This window comes from Astatotilapia calliptera, chromosome 12 (assembly GCF_900246225.1).
Source record: "Astatotilapia calliptera chromosome 12, fAstCal1.2, whole genome shotgun sequence".
Lineage (NCBI taxonomy): Eukaryota > Metazoa > Chordata > Actinopteri > Cichliformes > Cichlidae > Astatotilapia > Astatotilapia calliptera.
This window is the reverse complement of record NC_039313.1, coordinates 34,950,133-34,973,805: the sequence shown is the minus strand read 5'-3', so window position 1 is coordinate 34,973,805 and position 23,673 is coordinate 34,950,133. Positions and strand designations below refer to the sequence as shown.

Below are 23,673 nucleotides of genomic sequence, written 5' to 3'. Positions count from 1 at the left end.
TTTCATTTCTAGAAAAAATGTGTGGAATGAAGAAAACGTGTGTTTAAAGTAGCCTGATTTTATAAATCACTTTGACTTCAACAATAACATGAGAAAAAACATTCTGGTACAATTTTTTTTCTTTCTTAGGACTGAATGAACTTTCTGAGGACTGGCCCAAAAGAGAGGAAAGCAGCAGCAGTATAAATAACTAGCCTTTATCTTAAATAAAAGCTTGCTCCTCTTTGATCTTGAAAGCATGATGGGGTCTGTAAGAGAGGATAATGGTGACTTTTTGAGCTGTCTGTATTCCTACTGAGGAGGTAATATCACCCCTGACTGAAGCCTAGTATGCACTATATGATGACACACCCTGCTAATGTGTGTCCCCTGAACGACTGAAAGGAAGCCAGAAATCTCAGGAAACTGAGTTGTTGTGCTGCATAGGGAACAATAACTACAAAGGCTCAATCATTAGCTAGATTTACCTCCTCATTATGTGATTTAGCATGGGATAAATCTGCTTGCTCCAAGCATTATTTAATACAAATGAGGATGCAACCTTGAGTTTTTCTATACTTGTTCAAAAATAAGCTGCTTTCATACAAACATGCTGATGTGTATCGGAGGACGTACACTGGGAATGCCAGTTGTATTAGCATGACCAAGTTAAGTACTGAGTCCTGGTAAAAGAAATTATCCCGTCCTTACTAGAGATGGCACGATACCATTTTTTTAATGTCCGATACCGATACCATAAATTTGGATATCTGCCGATACTGATATGAATCGATATAGTCAATTATATAACGAATAAAACTGTTTTTTAATGTCCTGCTGCATTTTGTACAAGTTCAGACTAAAATTTAAAAAAACAAAACACTAAAGCTATTCTATTGTACTTGTATGCAAAACATGCACTGCACTCACAATATTTTTTGCAGTTCAGCAATACTGATCTTTTAAACTTGTAGCAGAACTTTCAATCTAAGTATTTAAAGTAATACTCAAAAAGTTATTAATATGTAATTTTATGCAGATTTCAAAAACTCTTTGGTTCTGAAAAAAAGTGCAATATCTGCACAAAATAATGTTTATAACCAACAACAATTTGTAGAATGGACCCTTTTATACTTAAAGCTTAACATAAATAGACATCTGGAGTGGAAAGCAGTGCAAATAGATGCAAACACAGCTTCATTAGTCTCATCTTTTATCAAGATGGATGTCAGTGTAAACTGTTTCTATCACATTTGTGTCATTTCTATACAAAATGTAACAAAAGTATGATAAAAGGGTTTTGGTCGTGTCATGCTGGTGGAATTTGTTTCCCCTGCGTCGAGAGCACACGCTGGGCTGTCCAAATCACGGACAAACGGTATCCCACAGTCGTGATTTTTTTTTTTTTTTTTTGTTCACAAAAACTTCTTATAACAACGAACTACTCCTGAAACTTTGGAGGTTTTAGCTCTTTATACAGTAAAGTTACAGGAGAATAAAAATAAATGTCCTTCGTTTGTTAAACTGATCTTGTCCGATACCACGTGAGAACAATAAATATTTACTTTTTTGTTGTAATCCTCAAACTGAATGGTAATGTAATGACACTCACTTTTCACCTTTTCACAAAACTAAAACATCACTACTGCCACATCTAATTGTCTGTAATGGAGGCGGAGTAAACCAGATCCACACTCCGTGCCCAGCAGGTGCTCTCGGCGCTGGGGGAGCGGGTTTTGTCGGGATGCCTACCTTGGCACAACACCTGGTTTGGAAGCATGTAGCGAGGCTCCGGATGCTTTCAGTGTGAAGTAGCTCCAGAGTGCCGATAGGTTTCTCGCACAACAGCCGCTCTATCATGTTACGCATACTGCTCCGACGTGCTCAGGTCACTACCTGGGTTACGCCATGTCGCAAGGTTTGTGAGGTGCTTTTGTGATATTTAATGGATCGATTACATTTTTTGTTTCTCTCTGATATCCGATCCAGTAATTTAGGTCAGGATCAGACTGATACTGTATATCGGATCGGTCCTTACCAGGTCCAAACATTAGATAAATATACAAACCCCGAAGGATAAAATTGAACATGTATTAAACTGTAAAAGTATTTATTTAACAGAAATCGAACCAAAATGCAGACTTGCTAACACTCTGTGATTCAGCAGCTTGTAGAACCCCTCTTAGCAGCAATAACCTGAAGTCGTGGTTTTCTTTATGAATTTATCAGTCGCACGTTGTGGAGGAATTGGGTTTGGGTTCTTTAGACCACTGCTTCAGTTTAGGTTTGCAGCATTTCTTATGCACGGCTCTCTTGAGGTCCAGATTTGGTCTGCATGTCAACGGGACCTTGCAGCACCTTGAACCTTGTTTTGTTTTTTTGGGATGATTGTCCTGTTGTCAGTTTGATCTGTCAGAGAGCCAACCTCACATTTGACTCTACGAATACTTTGATATACAGAGGATTTCATGGTCAGCTCTGTGACCGCGAGGTGCCAAAACAGGCCGAAATCATCACCCCTCAACCATGGTGCTGCCAGCCAGTGTGTGGTGTTTGTGCTGATGTGATGTGTCTGCTTTTCACTAAACATGGCACTGTGCATTACATCAGACATACTTTGGGCTAGGGCTGCTCAATTAATCGAATTTTAATCTCGATTACGATCTGGGCTTTCAACGATCATTAAAAATGACTGAGCCGATTATTAGCACCTCCCTCGTGCTTTACTCTCCGTTGTGGCAAATCGAGCGCACCGCTCTGCATTTCGAACACGCGTCACAACAATTGAGAGGACCTGAGGGAAGCTCGGAAAGCTAAGCAGAAGTTATTTGGAGAGGAGAGTGACTGCCGTTGGTTGAAAAGAGGTAAAAAAAACTTCAGTGGTGTGGAAACATTATGGTTCACGGAGTCAGACGTGGATCAAGTAGACACAGTGTGTAAACTTTGCTACGGTGTCGTAGCTGCACCACAGAGCAACACTGCAAAGTTCACTAAACATAGATGTTTACATTTTTCATTTATTTCTTATATTGCAAACATTTGCACTGTTATCAGTATTTGCACTATTTTATATTATTTTTTAAAGTCATTATTCAACACATTGTTATTGTTAAATAAATATCGTCAAATAATCGAGATCTCAATTTCAGTGAAAATAATCGTGATTATCATTTTTGCCATAATCGAGCAGCCCTACTTTGTGCTTGTCAGTCCGAACAACATTGTTCCAGACGTCTCGAGTCCTGATCAGATCCAGCTTTGCTTAAGCAACCCACGCTTGTTCTTTTCAGAGAGAGGAGAGTTTCTCCTCGCAGACCTTCTAAACAAGCCATACTTGTTCAGTGTTTTTCTAATTTTACTGTCATGAAGTTCAGCATTTAACATCCTAACTAACTGAGGCCTGTAGAATCTTAGATGTAGCTCTGGGGATTTTTGCACTTTCTCAGAGTTTCTCTGACCTCAGGGTGAATTTGTTTGGATGCAGGAACATTTGCAGCTGTTTTTGACTTGTGAATAAGTGAATAATCTCTCTTACTATAGAGTCATTGACACTGAAGGCTTTGACATTGTGTTAACACACAGCTGAATGCGCCAGACCAGCAAATTGACAAAACCTCTGCTTTTGTGGAGGTGCTAACACCACCGTTGATCAATTATTCAAGTACATTTGATTAGCAGTACGTGGCTGCTACAGTACTTACCTACCAATTCATATGGAAGCTGTAAGGTTGTTCCCCGTTTTCTGCAGATTGACTTTGAGTTTTTCTTAAATAAAACAGTGTAAATTTGCTGGTCGTGCGAGTATTTTATTTGATGTCACTCTACATTTTTTATGTGCATATTTCATCTCCTTTTTTTTTCTCATGAAAAAAGTATAATAAATAAGAGGATGCCACTTGATGACCTAGACCTGATCAGGTAGTACATCTGCGTGTCTGTCATCATTTCCAAATTGCAATCTCAGACTTTTGTGGTGGCCTAAAGTCAAGGAGTGTGGGCGCTAGGAGAACATGTGTTATGTGAAAAGGGGAGGATTTCTTTTTTGTTTTGTTTAGTTTGAATGAAAATGTAATATTGTAGACAGCATAAGTCTTAAAGCCAGTTAAAACATTTTGTTTTTAAATTTTGTTTGTGAGGGGGATCCAGAACATGAATTAATGCATGATTCTAGCTGAAAATGGTCCCTTTTCTTGAGGCATCTCGTGTGGTTTCTGTTGGCTTGGCTGGACAATATTTGCACATACAGCCAAGTTTGCTGCTGCCTCTTCAGCTCCTCCATCTGTCCTGGCACTCTCGTCTCAGTGAAGCTGGTTAACAGCAGCTGTGCTTCCACCTCAGCAGGGCTGTTTGTTTCCTACTTCAATTAGGAATAGCTAACTGTGAACTGCAGCGTGGTTGAAGATGCCGAAAGCTGTGGTTTACTGCAGCAGGACGGGTCTGTAGATTTTAAACCGGATGCTGTGTAGCTTATTTGACAGAAATCTATACATTTAGATGTTATTTATGATTGTTTGAAGACCAGATGATGGAACACAAATTCAGTAAACTATGAAAAAGCTAGATCTCCACTCATGAAATAATGTAAGATAAAAATAAGAGCATATTTAGCAACAAGTGCACTCACTCGGGTGAATTTAGTATTTGACATTAACCACTGTAAAATCATATAGATTCTGCAGTCTAAAACTTCAGAATAAAGTATTTTACCTAAACTTTTTAGTTATGCAGTTTAAAGTAATCTATATTCATCCTCCACTGAGCCTTGAAGTCCCTCAGTTCATCCACTGTCTGAATATATTTTAGGTCTCTTCCTCATAAGGTTAAACAGCATGTGGGTCTGGAGTGTGGGGCCTCCCTGCTGCTGCGGAGTCGGGGCGGTCTGCCTCCCCCCACCGCAGGGAAAAGGGTAACACCACCTGGGTCTGGGTGCAGTTCCCCCCTCCAGGGGCAAGGGTACCTAGACCCGGTTCGTAGAGTACGCTTGGGGAGTGTGATTGTGTGTACAGCGTCTCTTTATGTCTGTCTCCACGTTGGTTGAGTGTGGAGTAAGTGCATATGAGAGCATGAGGGTGGGAATGGATGTTTGTATCTGTGTGTGCCTGTATGTCTGTGTCTATATGTCAGGTTGGGTGTCAGGCGCCACCTCTCTGGGGACACCTCAGGCCCTCCAAGGTTTGGAGGCCTATCTCCCCCTACCACCACTTCCCCTGCCAGTGGCGGACTCCCTCAGACATCGGTGCGTTGGTGGTTCTTTGTGTCCGGGGATGGGCGTCCAGGTACACACCGGCTCACTCCTTGGCGGCCGCTTATCGGGGCCCGGAGCCTGGGGCTCGCTCGAGCCACTTCGGAGGTGGGGTGCCCCCGGCCTCTCGGCCTGGGGCTCGGTCACTCAGGCGCAGCTGGCTGCCGGCGGAGCTCACGGGCACGTCACTGCAACCCCCCCCTGGCTTCTGCTCCGCGGCTGCTGAGTGAGCCCTCATCTGGGACTCTCCTCAGCTCTTTCTGGGACAGTGGCGCGGCTGCCCCTCTGTTGGTCTTCCTTGGTCTCTTGTGTTCTGGGGGCCTCTGGATGTCTGGAGTTTTGATCTCCTCCACACCTGCTTCATACCCTGGAGGACGGGGCTGTGGCCCCCCCACACAAACCAGAGCCAGGTAGCAGCAGTGGGCTTCCCACTGACTCCCTCTCCTGAGCCTGGATACTTGCAAAGATATTCAAAAATGTCAGTAGACAAATAAAAACAACAACTCTTAGTAATTGTACATTTATTAACTTGTGTTCTTAAGAATTATCTTGTTGATAACACACATACATACTTTGTATTTTTTTAAGTTATCTCATTTCTTTCTGGCCTGCGAGGTGGGTGACTTTCCCCTGCAGGCCCATCTTCTCCAGAATTGTCCTGATCACACACAAAATATAAGAGACGAGAAAAAACCACGGCAACTATGATGATCCCTAAATCCAAAAGCTTTCACAGCAGAACACCAGAGGAACACCGTCTGGACATCACATTCGAGGACTCTTCTAATTTGGACAGCCTTCGTTGCGTCGCTGTGACATCATTGCCTCCAAATATGCCATTTGAAGCATCCTTCTCCTGAATTTGGACACAGCGTGGTTTTGCTTTCCCCTTGTCTTGTGTTTGATTGCTCCCACAGCTCTCCCCCTGTGTCCCAGTCCCTCGTTATCCCTCAGTGTATTTTAGCCCTGTGTTTCTCTCTGTCAGTGTTGCGTCGTCCCCTCACCATGTTGTGTCTCCTTCCGTTCTCCCTGAGATCTCTGTCTCTAGTTTCCAGGTTTCCCAGTGTTTTTGTTATTAGTTCCCAGTTTCTAGTTTGGTTTTTGCAAGTTCATTTTTGTGAAAAGCATGCAACTGCAATAAAACAGCCTCTTTACATTTATTCCTACGTTGACTGTTTTGCGTTAGGGTCCTACATCCTGCCTGCCACACAGCTGTACCGCGACAGTTTCTATACAGATGGGATGTGGGAATACAGGGAGAAATGCTGCATTTGTATCAAATATTGATTAAAATAATACAGTAAAGTGCTTCTTTGTACAAATGGGATATGGGAATACACTACAGCTTTATGATGGCTAATGTTGCGGGACAACCCAGAAAGAGTGGACGGTCTGATTTCTTTGTAAATTTCAGATGAAATACTGCTGTTTAAACAGCTGGAAGAATCTGACACTCTGCTTGTAGAGCTCAGCTCTGAATGTCGTGGCAGAAACAAACACCCAGAGCCTGTGCGGACAGAACATGATAACAACATATTGCTTTTACTGTATTCCCCTCCTGCTGTCAATGACAGCTGTCAGGCGCTGGTGGGTAAAGCCGTCATCTGTCAGGGCTCTGTGTGCGGGCAGGAGGAGAGCAGGACTCGAACACTGAGTAGTAACTCAAAAAAAACTCAGCTTTATTTGCTGGCAGAAAACAAAACATAAACTGAGCAATGGTACTGAACACGAAAACACACAGGCATAATCCGAAGGTGCGGCAGGAAAACACAGGGCTATATACACAGGGTGGTAATCAGGGAACGGGCAACAGGAGGGAGTCACAGCTGGGGGTGTGTCTCCCAGCTGTGTCTCCCTGACTAACGAGACAGGGGGAGCAAAGCTGCACACACTGACATAAGACATAGACCTTCACAATAAAACAGGAAACAAGAAAACACTAAACAAAGATGCAGACCCGACACAGAGAGACAGAAAATGACACGTGGAACTGAACTATACATGAAACAACAAATCCTTAAATACAGATACACAGAAACATGAAACTAATAATAATCTATCATCATCATATCCATCACCACCACCACAAGAGACTGAGAAAACAATCCATAACACCAAGATAACTGAAACACAAAGACCAGAGAAACCTAAAGAATAATCCATCATTCAAAAATAAACCAAAACGTAACAACTCAAAAAGCTGGGTCAAAATCATCGCTGGATTCTCAGTGGCACAGAATCTTTAATACTCTGAGGCAGAAGGAAGTTGTTACCGTCAGACTGTTATGGGTGATTGAAGTGTAAAAGCTCACTGCTACCTCGCCCTGGCAGGAAGCTTTTTGACATGAGGAGAAGTGGGAGGGAAAAAATCCCTGATGTGATTTTAAAAAAAAAATGAAATCATTGCTCAGCAATTTAGTTTTAGTCTCTTATGAAAACTGCCCATTAGTTTCCCAGAGGCCGATGTTTTATGTTGCCTGTATTCCCTGAAAAGCAGACACAACCCTAAAATTTCCAATCAAGGGAATATTTATCTGTGCAACTGCAAAACTCTGCTTGCTGTAATTTTGATTATGCTGCGCTGCATGAAAGGTGGATGGCAACAGAAAGCCTACAGTCTATCTGTGACGCCTACAATAACAGTAGCTGGTAGCTCTGATGAGCTGTGGGTGTCATTTCGCTGGCATGATTCAGGTCCATATTCTGTATCCTGCTGTAAAGCGTACTCTGTGGCACAGACGGAACCGCAACGCTGCGTAGGTGTAGATGATGTTACTTCTCCTCTGCAGACACAGTGTATCTGAAGAAGAGCGAGAAGTAGTTCTGAACATGTTTATGTGAAGTTTCATAAATTGAGCATTACTTTTGGACATTTCCTTCATCACACGGTGCCACAGTGAGTAGCTCAACGTGTTTGATTTGGCAGATTTGGACGCCTGATGTAATGGTATTGGTGTCTCTGCTGGGATCAAGCCAGGGATCTTCTGCTTGTTAGATGAATGTGTAAACCACTACTCTCTCTCACTAGTTAATGAGTACTTTAACAGGCTTTAGAATACACAGGAACAATGTTTCCTTAATTTTGATCCAGAAAAACTTCTCTTGCCAATTGGTGCCGGTGATCGTCGTCCTGTCCGAGATGCCCTCTCACACAGTGCAGCACTTATTGGAGTTTTCTTCATCCACTCTTTCATTCATTCAGTGATGGCTTCTCTCCTTATGCCTCCGCTTCTTTTCCCTTTCATTTTTCCCAATGTGACATCATATTACAATTAGAGATGGCACGATACCACTTTTTTATGTCCGATACCGATATCATAAATTTGGATATCTGCCGATACCGATATGAATCCGATATAGTGTTTTTTAATCAACAAAACTGTTTTTTAAAATATCTTGCTGCATTTTGTATAAGTTCATACTCAAGTTTAAAACAACAACTACACTAAAGCTATTCTGTTATACCTGTATACAAAAAAAATATTTCATAGTTCAGCAATACTGATCAATCTAATAAACTTAAACCTACACCATCCTCCCTATTCTGGTATTTTAAAGAGTACTTAGCGTAAATATTAAGCAACCTAACTAATAGGGTTCCAACTCCCAGCAACAAAAATAAATAAATAAAAAATAGGGAACCACCCCTCACGCTCCACCTCATGATGCTTAATCGACGTAATCAACCTTAATTTGATGCAGTGTGAAAAAAATGCACAGAAATCAATTATTTTTCAAGAAATATTAAATAGATTCAACATCTTTCTTCAACAAAATTGCAGACTGCACAGATAGTACCTTCCCAAAGGAAAAAGTACTATAGCTTACTAGGGTATATATTAGACTTAATAGTCACTATATACAGTAATTGACTTCTATTCATTTTACATCAAATTAAAACTTTGTGTGTCAGATAATTATTTATTAAAAGCTCGACATTTTAAATGAGAATAAGAAAGAAAAGTCTGTCTTTGTGCCCCCTTTTCCCAGTTAATGCCCTATCGGCCCCCCTGGCTAAACTTTGCTAGATCCGCCCCTGCACAGTTACCAGCGTCAGCTACATAGAAAAAGATCCTCGAGTAGAAAGTAATATTAAATACATTCTAACAACAGCTTATCAAGCTTAAACGTGCTGCTGTTGTTCAGCCGCTGGTTTCCTCTTTCTGGTGCAAAGTGGACCAAAAACAAACCAGAGAGACGGACTCGCGACAGAAAAGCCGATCAGCTGATCAGTTTCACGATTGAAGTAGCAGCCGGAGAGCGAGAGGCAGTCGCGCGTTAAGCTTAACGCAGGAATGCTTTACAAACATTCAGAGATGGACTTACACACTTGCTTTACTTCTCTCGGGGATAACTTTGTCGGAGATGAAATGCCAGGTTGCTAGCGAAGCTCCAAATGCTATCCAGACCACCTACAGGTCCCGCATGCCACAGCCGCTCTATCACGTGATGCATACTGCTCCGACGTGCTAACGTTCTGAGGCAAGTTACGGGGTGTTGCAAGTTTTGTGAGGTGCTTTCGTGATATTTAATGGATCGGATTACATTTTTTATTTTTCTCCGATATCCGATCCAGTCATTTAGGTCAGTATCGGACCGATACCGATACGTAATATCGGATCGGTCCATCTCTAATTACAATCCTCCTCTTCTCATAATTCATCCAAAGACTCCCTCTGATCTTTTCACATAATGATCTTTGGGTGTTTGCTCTTTTCTAAAACTCATTAGTCAGTCTGATGAACCACATTTCTGCTGCACTGATGGTTTTTACACTTTTTAAAAAAAATGTCTGCACTTCACTTCCATGCATGAGGACTGGTGTAATGTATGCATCTAGAACTCTATCTTGTCTCAGAAGAAATTTGTTGGTTGATTAAAATCTTGTCAGTGAAAGCCAGCTTTGCTGCTGCAATCCGAATCTTAATTTCATGCAACGATCTAGTGTCACTGCTCACAGTCTTACCCAAAAAACTGAACTTGTTGAGTTTTTGTAGTCTGATGTTACATGTTGGGTTGTCTTTTTGGACATGACCAGTGTCTCAGTTATCTTCACATTCGGGAACAGTCCCACTTCTTCATTCTTCTCGTTTACGATGTTTTCTGGTCACGTTTTCTTCAGATGTTGACGTTGTCTGCATACCTCAGATTATTAATGCGAAAAACAGAAACATTTAAAATGCCACTTAATGCGAAGTTTGTATTTTATACTTCTGTAAAGAAACCAAGAAAGATGTTGCACATTTGTTTTGGGGTTTTTTGGGTTGTTTTTTTTTAATTTAGGGTCACATTGAAAAATAATTGAGATTAGACCAGTGGTTTGCTGTTTGACAGGCGATCTGTCTCTTATTAATGCTACGTGGAACTTCTCAAGCTGAGAGGCCAGCAAATTCAGCTAATTTGTTTTTGCATACACATTATGGATGAACTTGTGGTGGAGTGGAGTGGAGTGGAGACTGATGGGAGATTAGCATGCCACACGAGTTGCCTCTGGCTCTGCTTTCACTGCTCTGAGATCAGTTGCGAGTCGCGCTTTGTGTGAGAACACAACTATCTTTAGTATAAGATGAGCTTCTGTGATTTATCATCACAACAGATACACTTTCCCTTACTGAGCATCTTGGCTATTTTGAGAGAAGATGGGGTGCAGAGTGAAGAAACTTTGAATAACTCTGTTAGCAGATTAGCAAAGAACGCCTTGATGATTTAGAGGAGACGCGAGTTGAACGGGTGCAGGCTCAGCAGCTCGTTCACTGTCTCTGGTTGCCTCTCTGTAAAAGTTACTGCACTCCACTTCAGGATTAAAAACTTTTATTTGTTCTTGTTTAGATTTTTGTCTGTAGCACTTTCATGAGAGCAGAAGTCCCGAATGCTCTTTTTGTTTCTTTTCTTTTTTTTTGTAATATATCCCTGGGTCTTCTGAGGCAGCAAGATGGTGTGGATAAATTCAAGGACGGGAAGAAGGCAGGCAGTAATTTTCTGGGTGGAGAAATGACCTTCTAGTGCACTCCCCTGTCTGCTAAGGAACAGCCAGTCATCCCTGCAGGGCTGCAGTAATATAGCAGTATCCCAGTGAACAGTAGTAGATGGACACCAGTGGTTCCCCATTAAAGTTGGTCTGTCTGATGATGCTCTGAGCGTTTCTGATTACAAGCATGCGTTAGTGATCCACAATAGGCTGTAAACTATTTGCACACTTAGAAATCTGCAGCACACAGTTCCTATAAAGATTTTCTTCCTACTACAGTCGATGGTGACTTCTTCTGTTCAGAGGTAGATGTGTTCTCTGAACAGCATCTCTTCATCTCTATATATTTCCCCCCACACGGTAAGCCTCACTGCTGTGAAGTCAACACACAGCCCCCGTGGGGGGCCAGCACTGAAGGACAGTCCTCCAACACTGTTGGATGCGTTGATTTTCAGGCTGTTAACAAGGAGAGGTGATGCACCAAGCACTGTTTCAAGTAGACTGAAGAAAAACGTCCAAATGTTTTGAACAATGTAGCTCAATATAATCTTGGCAATTTTTAGGTTTGTTTGTTCGCACTATTAAAAATAGGTGGCTCGTTTTGTTATGAACAAGACATGGCTGTGTTTTTTAAACTTTGAATTGTAAACTTGAACTTTTTAAAATCATCACCAATGGTGTTTCACAGAGAAAATAAAGTTTTGAATGAGTGGTCGACCTGCATCCGTCCATCTTTGAAGTTTCCTCACATGGCCGAAATTGCAGTGGCTGCTTGTGATGATCTGCAAGATTAAATTAGGTTCAGTCTGGTGTATCCTCATTTATCTAAGAAATGTTAACTAAGCAGTGCATCATCTGTGAGTATGACATCAAAATATGCATCTGTAGAGTGATTCACATTACCTCAAGAAAATGTGGCCAGTATTTTTTGTATTATATTTGTATTTTTATAGAATCTTTTGCACCTGTATAGTTTTATTGGTGATGTTAGATGTTTTTCATGGACACTGAAACCTAATGAAACCTTTAGAAGCCTTGGATACAGCACATGAAAAAAATATAAAGAGTAACTGAAGTTAAGTTAAATTATGTGTATTGACAAATTCTTCTATACTTTATTTTATTTACTAGGTGCATTTCAAAATATTGTCAATAGTGCTTAATGGTACTTGAGACAACAATTTTTTCTTCCCTGAATTAAGTTGAAGTAGTTGCAGCAACTAACCAGAGGTTGAGGAGGTTGCACGCTCAACCTCTCGGTGACCACTTGGTTGCCAAAATTTCTACATTCAATTGCAAGGGAATTGCACGGGTCACCTAGTGGGAGGCAACCTCCAAGTCATTGTGCTCCAACTCAGACTGATTGCAATCACTCTCAACAGACATAATTGCCATCAAATATCTAAAAACTCTTTATGTTCCATCTATGCTAAAGTCATCTGCAATGCATCTCTTTGTGGTTAGACTTCACTCAGCTGGTTGTATTCTGATAACGTTCCTGACACAGATGCAGGGCCGCCAAGCATCGTTTTCATATTTGAACTCATTCCTGCAGCAACGTTGTCACTATTTGTGAAGTCATTTCTTCCAGTCTGAGGTTCCGGCTGGATAATGATAATGGGAATTTCTGTATGTGCAGCTGGCAACAGATTTGCACGAGACGTTTGTACAATATTATCTTTATTCATGACCATTTGGATGTTTTGTTGCTCACAAAAACACAGATACACCCTCACACGGTCTGGGCATGTTGAAATATCCCTTGATTTAAAGAGGAAAAAAAGACAGAAAAGAAAAAAGCAGGACAGAAAAAAAAAGCATACAGGGAGTGCAGAATTATTAGGCAAATTAGTATTTTGTCCACATCATCCTCTTCATGCATGTTGTCTTACTCCAAGCTGTATAGGCTCGAAAGCCTACTACCAATTAAGCATATTAGTTGATGTGCATCTCTGTAATGAGAAGGGGTGTGGTCTAATGACATCAACACCCTATATCAGGTGTGCATAATTATTAGGCAACGTCCTTTCCTTTGGCAAAATGGGTCAAAAGAAGGACTTGACAGGCTCAGAAAAGTCAAAAATAGTGAGATATCTTGCAGAGGGATGCAGCAGTCTCAAAATTGCAAAGCTTCTGAAGCGTGATCATCGAACAATCAAGCGTTTCATTCAAAATAGTCAACAGGGTCGCAAGAAGCGTGTGGAAAAACCAAGGCGCAAAATAACTGCCCATGAACTGAGAAAAGTCAAGCGTGCAGCTGCCAAGATGCCACTTGCCACCAGTTTGGCCATATTTCAGAGCTGCAACATCACTGGAGTGCCCAAAAGCACAAGGTGTGCAATACTCAGAGACATGGCCAAGGTAAGAAAGGCTGAAAGACGACCACCACTGAACAAGACACACAAGCTGAAACGTCAAGACTGGGCCAAGAAACATCTCAAGACTGGTTTTTCTAAGGTTTTATGGACTGATGAAATGAGAGTGAGTCTTGATGGGCCAGATGGATGGGCCCGTGGCTGGATTGGTAAAGGGCAGAGAGCTCCAGTCCGACTCAGACGCCAGCAAGGTGGAGGTGGAGTACTGGTTTGGGCTGGTATCATCAAAGATGAGCTTGTGGGGCCTTTTCGGGTTGAGGATGGAGTCAAGCTCAACTCCCAGTCCTACTGCCAGTTTCTGGAAGACACCTTCTTCAAGCAGTGGTACAGGAAGAAGTCTGCATCCTTCAAGAAAAACATGATTTTCATGCAGGACAATGCTCCATCACACGCGTCCAAGTACTCCACAGCGTGGCTGGCAAGAAAGGGTATAAAAGAAGAAAAACTAATGACATGGCCTCCTTGTTCACCTGATACGAACCCCATTGAGAACCTGTGGCCCATCATCAAATGTGAGATTTACAAGGAGGGAAAACAGTACACCTCTCTGAACAGTGTCTGGGAGGCTGTGGTTGCTGCTGCACGCAATGTTGATGGTGAACAGATCAAAACACCGACAGAATCCATGGATGGCAGGCTTTTGAGTGTCCTTGCAAAGAAAGGTGGCTATATTGGTCACTGATTTGTTTTTGAATGTCAGAAATGTATATTTGTGAATGTGGAGATGTTATATTGGTTTCACTGGTAAAAATAAATAATTGAAATGGGTATATATTTGTTTTTTGTTAAGTTGCCTAATAATTATGCACAGTAATAGTCACCTGCACACACAGATATCCCCCTAAAATAGCTCGAACTAAAAACAAACTAAAAACTACTTCCAAAAACATTCAGCTTTGATATTAATGAGTTTTTTGGGTTCATTGAGAACATGGTTGAAGTTCAATAATAAAATTATTCCTCAAAAATACAACTTGCCTAATAATTCTGCACTCCCTGTACACACAACCACCACTTTTCCCCACTGATTCAACACTAACACAATTAGGGTCCTTAAGGGAATATACACTCAGTGATCAGAACAATGAAACTACTGGTCTGTGAAGGAAGGTGTTTTCTGTCAATGTGGAATGAGCGCTGGAGATGGAGGGCTTTCACTTGGCACAGCTTTGGTTCATCTAATCATGGAAATGATTAGCTTGAGTCATGCCCTGCAGAATTTTTGCAAAAAGCAGCAAAACATCAGAGGCACATAATAAATTAAGAAAATGGGGCATGTGCTGAACATATAAAGCTGCCTTAGTTTCAACACATTAAGCAGTTTAATGCTAAGTAGACACTGAAAAGCCACTTTATCCTGTCATTATAAGAAGATAAACAAAGAATACGGTAGTTGTAGGAATGTTCAAGGAAATTAGTTTGCCATTAGACTCGGGAGCATATTAATGTTGAACTGTACTTCTGCTTTTGTGCACAGCCAGAATACTTATTGTCTCTGAACTCCCCTCGAGCCAGTGGTGCTTCAAGGTGGTACTAAGCAGAGACTCTATTGTTCTGGTCACTGAGTATATAAAACAGAGATGGAAGGCAAGTATCAGCTTTTGAAAGTAGAACAAAAAGAAATCAGAAAAGCATTAAACAGAGATTCTGTCCAAAATCACTCACTATTCCAGACTAGCTTAAAAAGCAGGAATGAGCTTAGTTGGGAAATTGCTTTCCGATATTCACTGGACACCATTTACACATTATTCTAAGGCAGTCACATAAATGAATTCATTTTTAATCATTTAACTACAAGAAAAATTAGAAGTCGTGACCATCTATAGATTTCAGGTCATGTTAATGAGTCATTTTAACATACTTGATAATTTTTGATCACTGTACATAGACATTAATTCTCACTAGACAGCTGGACGACATTAGAGGAAAAAAAGGGAGAATAGAAATTTGTAGACTAAAAGAGAAATAATGAACAATTTTGGACAAATATGCATCTTTTCTCAAAGACACTATCAAAAAATAGACCAGAGTAATCCTGTGTTTGTTTTTATAAATAAATAGTACTACAGCGTGTGCGTCGTACAGTGGAGCAGCGTTCACAGACCTTGAAGACACATCTAGTTCCTTTCAGGATGGGATGAATTCAGAGCATATGCTTTGCACTCACGAATTCTCACCATCCTTCTCGTCAGCAACAACAACACAGACTGTTCGTCTCAGTCTGCATAGCTAAGCATTAAGCTACAAGTACGTCATATCACAGGTAGCAAATCATATGAGAACACAAAGTGGCTGCCATAAAGTCACTAGCAACCAGTTTGAGACCACGTTCAGACTGGTCTGCGTAAGAAGATGCTTCTCTTATTCATTATCTCCAATAAGGCAGTGCATAAGTCATCATGGGTTAGATTGCCATGTGTGCCACACCAGGTCAAAAATGCCCCCCCCCCCCCTCCCTTTTTTTTCTTTTGTAAATGATGTCACTAGGCCACTTTATTAGATACACCTTGGAGTACTAGGCTGAACCTCATTTTGCCACAGGTCGGCATGAGGTGTTTAAACAAAGGTCAGCTGGCGATAATGGCCCCAAAGTGGACCAAGGAAATATCCTTCCCATCTTAATATTATGAATCCGAGTCGGACTCTTTCCCGATGGGTGATGGACTCTGGCAGGGCTGGTCTTTGTCACCAATTCTGTTGTACTCAAGGTGCAGCCAAGTGTCAGAAGGCTTTCACTTCGGTGGCCCTCAGAATCTCATCTCTGCTTTTCGCAGATGATGTGGTTCTGTTGGCTTCATCGGGTGATGGCTTTCAGCTCGCACTGGAACGGTTCACGGCCGAGTGTGAAGCGGTGGAAATGAGAATCAGCACCTCCAAATCTGAGGCCATGGTCCTCAGCTGGAAAAGGGTGGAGTGCCCACTCTGGGTCAGGGATGAGTTCAAGCTCCAAGTGGAGGACTTTAAGTATCTCGAGGTCTTGTTCACGAGTGACGGGAGAAGGGAGCGGGAGACAGACGGTGCTGCAGCTGCAGTGATGCTGGCGTTGTACTGGTCCATGGTGGTAAAGAGAGAGCTGAGTGTAAAAGCAAATCTCTCAATTTACCATTCGACCTACGTCCCTACCCTCACCTATGGCCACGAAAGAACGAGATCGCGGATACAAGCGGTGGAAATGAGCTTCCTCCGAAGGGTGGACGGCCTCTCCCTTAGAGATAGTGTAAGGAGCTCAGACATCCGGGAGGGGCTCAGATTAGAGCCGCTGCTCCGCCACATCGAAAGGAGCCAGGTGAGGTGGATCAGGTCTGATAAGGATGCCTCCTGGGCACCTCGTGGGTGAGGTGTTCTGGACATGTCCCACCTGGAGGAGTCCCTGGGGCAGACCCCCCAAGGCTGGCCTGGGAACGCCTTGGTGTTCCGCCGGACAAGGTGGGCAGGGAGAGAGAGGTCTGGGGTTCTCTGCTTAGGCTGCTACCCCCGGAGAAGCAGATGGATGGCTCAGTCAGTCAATATTGGTGAGTTTGTAGCCTGGGTTTCCTGTTCTCAGCTGACAGAAGTGGCTCTGGTCTTCTGTTTCTGTAGCCCTTCTGCTTCCAGGGGGGGGGGTTGAAAAAGACCAGCCCATCTGGCACCAACAACCTTCAGTTGGTCACTCCGAACATGTCTGCACACCTGGATGCTTAGAAATCTCTGTTAATAAGCTGAACAGGTGTACCCAATAAAGTGTCTAAGATTTGTCGCAGGTCTGTCTGTTGTAATGTCATCAGGCTTTTTCAGAGGCACATCTGTTTAAATCTGGTCATTAAACTTCTGGTCTCCCTAATATATAACAAACGTGTCAAGAAATTGTTATTTTACCACTATTGGCATGAATTAGAGGCATTAAGACATTTCATTAGAAACTTGATTATAAACCTTGCCTAAATTTTGTGCTGACAATCACAGAGGTAATAGATAATCTGATGAATAGCCCTTCACAATTTAAAATAGGACACCGTTCGCTTCCTCGCCTTCAGTAAAAACCTACAATCTCCATTCTATTAAAAAAAGTCCACATTTGTGTCCCATTAAATAAACAATATTTACGAACACAAACACAAAAGAACACACATGCTACTACACAAAATAGTCACATGCAAGCTACACAAAGGTACCAAGAGATCACAAAAAGTATTTCACAGTAATTCATTGCAATGTGATTATTTTTTTTCACCACAGGCACCAAAAAGTACAAATTCATTACATTCAAAACTGGACCTTCACACATGTTTGTGCTAAATGTGTTTGCTGGAGTGTTGTGTACCTCAGCAGTGTTGTCGTGTTTAAGTTATTGTTGACGTCTTTGGCAGTAAAATCAAAACAGCTCACTGCTTGAATCAGAGAAAAGTGTAACGGCTACATAACAAAATGAGAAACGCACCAAAATGTGGAACCAATATCTATTTTTGGCTTAACTAATGGTACAACTAGTACTTTGAAGCTGAAAAACAAAAATATGTGAGTATTGTCTGATGTCTTGGTATTAATTATCAAATGCACCATCTGGATCTTGGTTCTGTTCATTTAATATTTACAGTGTTTATTTTTCTGCAGGTATTTTTGTTTGTTTGTGTAAGAAGTTAAACCAGGAACCAGGAATGATGCTATAAAATGTGTTATTTGGACGCTGTAGCGAAACTTGTTCTTTATATTAGCATTAATATTTAAAAAAAAACAACCTTGTTGTGGCTGTGATGTATCCATGCTGTGGCTTGCTTGGATAAGAGAGGCTGGATTTGCTACATGCACTTTGGATCCAAGTTTAGATCTCGTAACTGCCCAGATTCCCCAGTCTTAACTTAAATTTTAAGCGCTCTTGAGCCACTCCTCAGTTCTTTGTTTTTGTTTCCAAGAAGCCAGATTTTCTTCTCATTCTTTTAAAGCAAACCTTCTCCAGGCTTTCTGAAGGTCTTTCAAAGTTTTTCTTTGGACATTGACTGCTTTTTCACTCATTTCAATCCTCTGATTATTTTTAGAGCAATGCTTTTGTTGTTTTTTTAAGCCTTTTAAATGACTCATAGGTCAGTATTAAGTGTAAAAACTGCACTTTAATCGAGGGATGAAATATCTGCAGCAGCTGAACAGTATCTAATGTCAGGTCCTTAGAAAGAGATGCATTTCTTCAGGACCTGAGATCCATCTGGCCCTCCATCCATATACTGTTCACTAGTCTCATCACAAATGGTCTCAGTGGACACGTTGGCTGCCAGGAAGCCATTTTTGAAGGGAAACAGTGGGAAAAGGCTAAGGTTATAGAAATTACACACAAATCAGTGGCAACAGGTCTGATGGCGTGATGAACCTAAACGGTATAACTGTGATGGTTTAGGAGCGTTGTCATGTTTGGGGCTGCATTTCAAGCAGTGGTGTTGGAGATCTTCTCAGAATTGATGAATTACGAGCACGGAAAATTGAACCACCATCTGAAAAGCACGTGGATTAGCAATCGCTACATTTTTCAGCATGACAGTGATCCCAAACACAGTGCCTATGCAGTAAAAGCATACCTGGATAGAAAAACGCACACTGGAACAATATATTAAAGCAGACTGGGAACGTCTTGACGGAGACCGGAATAAAAGGCAGGAACATTCAGAGAAGAGCTTTGAATGTCTTTGCGGGAGCCTGGAGAACTATTTAAAGAAATAACAAGAATAAATAAAGCTTGCCTTATACACTGTATTTCAGTTCATGCTGTCCATAAATCAGGACAACCTCAGCAAAATATGAAGAAATGAGTGGTGGCTCAAGACTCATGTAAATTTTTATTATTATTTCATGAGAATTCATATTTGAAGTACTGATTTGATTAAAGGACCAGTGGCACCCAATGCTCTAACTTAAAAAAAACACTCAGCTATACTGAGTATATGTTTCTTTGCCCACATTCACGCTGCATTTTTTCTCGCTACAGTGAATTATGAATTCTTTCGGCATGTATAATCAATATGGCATAAAGTTGAATTTGAGTAGCAGTATGAAGTGAAGAAGTGAGCAGGCTGTTTGGGGTCAAATCAGGGTCTAAAGGGAGACATGCACCCTCTTCAGCAGACATGTCGAGGTCAGCGGTTATGTTGTTAGCAGTTACATTAAATGGCAGAATACGTTATGACCACAAAGACCAAGGGTGTGACTGCAGTGTAAAGGTTAGCAGGAGTTATAAAATGCCTGGAAACCATGTCTGGCACCATAATAAAACAGTGTAAAGATGGCAGTTTGTTTTTGATATTTCTAAACAAGACAGAGACTTGGTCTTCATCTAATCATTGAAAACCTAATGTTTTGGGACAATGACTCTCATATAGCAATAATTGATGACATCGAGTCCAGTACATTGTGCCCAGTGCACACAAAAAAAGTGTCGGCTGGATGTCACCTCTGAGCCTTGCATTCATTCATTCATCATGCTGAGACCGCGCACCGGTCAACTGCAGGGAAGCAGCCACTTTCAGGCTAAATGTGTTTGTCTCTTGTAAGTTCAGTTAGTTTCTACGTGCACGTGGATATCCGTTTACTGAACTGGTTGATGTGGACAACTTGTCAAGCGTAAGTTTGCCTGCCTATGAGAAGTGTCCGAGTTTTTTAGCATTAGCGGATCCATTTATTTCCCTCTGGGACGGCAGTGATCACTGTGCACTTACTCACAGCAGGCAAAGAGCTACAACCTGCTGTGCTGAAAGGCTTCTGCTGATTTTGCAATAATTTGATGTTTTGATTTTTTTAAAACATGACATATTCACACTAAAGCTAAAGGTTGGAGTGATATGAAGAAATTTTAGGTTGTAGAGCTCAACTTTAAAACTGAATTGTATCACATTACATGGCATATTATCAGTGTGTATATATCTGTGCTGTAAAGACTCAGCAGTAGAAATCTGCATGAAATTAGCATCTAAAACGTGGAAATTATTGGACTGTGAACATGTTTATCTGAGAGGTAAATAATGCCTACCTTAACTGACACCACATGCCTTATCCTGGATGTAGTGGTATTCTTTTCATTTCGGGATGTAGAATTTTTTTTTTTCTTGCAGTCTCAGCAAACATACGTGATTCAGCTGCACTGAGCTATATTAGTGATTGGGCTTAGCGGGTTCATGACTTCTTGGGTGACTGCCTTGTCCCTAAAAGCAGCTGTCCTGCACATTTCACTGCAGGCATTCATCATTAGAGAACGCTGACAGTGTTTCCAAAATGGATCACTGACTGCAACTCATTGTAAACTCCAACTGTACGCAAACTCATTACAGCCTGATATGAAGTTGCTCTGATGCTATTTGCAGTAAATATTTGCCTGCGGTGGTTTTGCCAAAAGCAGCGACTAAAATCAGTCGAGTTTCTGGGTGATTTTATTTAGTGATGGCTGGCCTGGTTAGCCTTTGCTGCACTGTTCAGGCTTACTTGAGGGGTTTTGTAGCAGGAGAGAGATGCAAACACGAGATGTGTTGCTTACTGAAAGGGTAAACTACATAAAGCAATGTTAAATTTTAACCTTTGTATAAATCGACACATATAAAGATGTCAACAAGACCAAAGCATTAAAGTGTTGGCAATCTGAATGTGTTGTGTATTTACCGAGGTACCCCTTGAAGTTGTTCTAGTTTAGATCTCACAGCTGCCAGAGTTTATAATGTAAATAATGTAAAATCATGATGTTTTTGTTGATTACAGCTTTACTTTTTCTGTGATTTATAATCTTTTCTATGAATATTTTCAAAATTGCTTGAAAAAGGACATTTAGTACAAAAAGCGACTGAAGTCATTCATTGGATCATATTTACAGTGTGACGACAGCACAACAGGGTTCAGAGAGATTTTAAAAAATCAAATTAAATGACAGGAAAAGATTTGATGTGGTGTTTACACGGCACATTCATAAAGGGCTCATTGAAGGTTTCTGTATAAATAATGTGCATAATTGCACGTTGACGTGTGGATGTTTACAGAGCAGATTTTAGGGTAAAATCCTGAATGAAAATTTTGTAAATGGATAATCATAGCTTTCATCTCTTTGCCATCTATAGGGCTTTATGCCCGAATAAAAAACCCCAGTAAATGTGTCACCTGCAGAATATCTGTTGGCAAGTATCATCTTTCCTGCTTAATGTCTTTCTGTCAATAAAAAGACACAAACTGTCTTCAGTTCAAAGCAACATCTTCACAAAAAATGATTCTAATGTTTTAATGTCAACAGATCATTAGCACATTTATTATGTGACCTTATTTTAGTTATCATAAGCAAAGTACATGTTTATCATTTTTAATTCAATCTCTATAGCAGAGCTCTCAAACCTAAGCCTCTTTGCCCATCTCCAGTGTCTCTGAGAAAAATCTTGGTGAATATCAGAACTCGCAGCAAACTCTCCTAACTACTGGTGTGTTTGCTCTGCTGCTGGACTTTAATCAAAATCAAGTGGAAACCTTCCTTTTTTAAGTTTTACAACCTTTAATTATCACTTTTGCACAAACAGGGTTTTTTCTGTCTTTGTGGTTTTGGAGTTACTCTGTTTCAAAGAAGGCCATCCATTCTCTTAGCTGCTTATCCGACTGTCATGGAGGAGGCTACTCTGGACAGGTTGATTGCAGGGCTGACACAGAAAGACAACCATCCGTAGCTACGCCTAAAGACCGTTCGTGTCTCCATATGCATGTTAGATCAAAAACTGCTTAATTATGGCTACTTTCATAACTGTTACATCCTGTGAGGCTGTGGGAGTGTGTGGGTGGGGTGTTTGCCCGCTCTCCCCGCCTCCTCTCTTGCCACTCCTACCCCCTCTGTCTCTCTCACTCTCCTCTCTCCCCAGGACACAGCTGCTTTTGATTAGCCTCGTTTGCCACCTGACTCCAGTCAGCAATCACCTCTGAGGCTATTTAAAAAGGCTGATTGCTCCTGCTTTACAGTCTACTACTTCTCCTCCTTTGAGTTGATTCACACAAACTTGCCTTTCTTAGTGTAAAGATGTCACCTTTCTGCACCATTTTTATAGGAGCAGCTACAAACTGGGTTACAAAACAGCTTGTTGTAAGCCTCTAGATTAATGGCATAAAAATCATAGAAAAAGATTTCATATTTACTGAAATTACTTGTTAGTTGATCTCTGAAGTGAGTGTGATATGCTGTGGCTGTGATAGCAGAGCATAAAAACATGCCTCGCTTTAAAAAAGAACTGTTCTCATGTATTAATGCATCTGTGAATATAAAAGATCGTGATGACTAATACTTGCTAATAGTTGCTACATCAACCTCCACTTCTTTTCTCAACTCCTTTATTCCTCATTTGAGCCCTTTGACTTTTATATCTTGTGTATGTTGTTTGACTTAATAAAGCAGTTCAAACATTAGGCGAAACAAACCACACAACGTGGGATTTCTCCTCGTGATCTGAAAGTTGCCGAAGGTTTCAGCAGCAGCAGCAGTGAATAATACGAGACAGATGTTGGGAGAATTTTTGTTCGTGTAGTTTGCCACATTACAAAGACATATCTTGAAATCTTCTCTGCAAGTGTCATGCTGTCATGTTTGATGCATCTTTATACATTTATACACAGAAATTTTATATGGTGCAGATTAAAGATTAAAGGGACACTTGAGCATTACTGTGAAGGGATCTGGGGGCTCTTTTATGCTTTCGGGGACATTTATCAGATTTGTACGTCTGTTTTTGTCTCCTATAATGAAACGTTTCTGTCGTGATCAGGGCAGTTTCTTCAAGTTTGACAGGGGCTCCTTAAAAAGTTATGAATCATTAAAAGACTAGAAATGCATTTTGAAAGGATGGCGCTCATCCCTCCGTCACAGTTTTGGACCTGAAATCTTACATGGTGTTGTTGGCTGCTCTTTTTTCCCCTTTAATTTGACACCATCTGTATGTCAAGTGTGCAGCAGCCTGTTATCAAAGCAATATTGACAAGTCTAATTGACCATTCTGCAACGGACAGCAGGAATATTAAGTCCTGCCCTTGCACGTGTGTCACATGGTGTGCATCTGAAGTGATAAGATTACAACCAAAGGCTGTGTTCCCCTTAAAACTAGTCACTTAAAGATGTGTATTTATTATTTTTATTTATTTTC

At 41.1% G+C, this 23,673-nt stretch overlaps 1 protein-coding gene across 1 annotated transcript in view; it reads right to left on the bottom strand.

Annotated features, from left to right (window-relative positions):
* Nucleotides 1-16,800: 16,800 nt before the first annotated feature.
* npffr2a (neuropeptide FF receptor 2a) overlaps nt 16,801-23,673 on the bottom strand; it is a 33,005-nt gene continuing 26,132 nt past the window's right edge. The window contains exon 4 of the mRNA XM_026188006.1: nt 16,801-23,673. This exon is cut by the window's right edge and continues 1,021 nt beyond it. The gene's annotated coding sequence lies outside the window, so the exon portion shown is untranslated.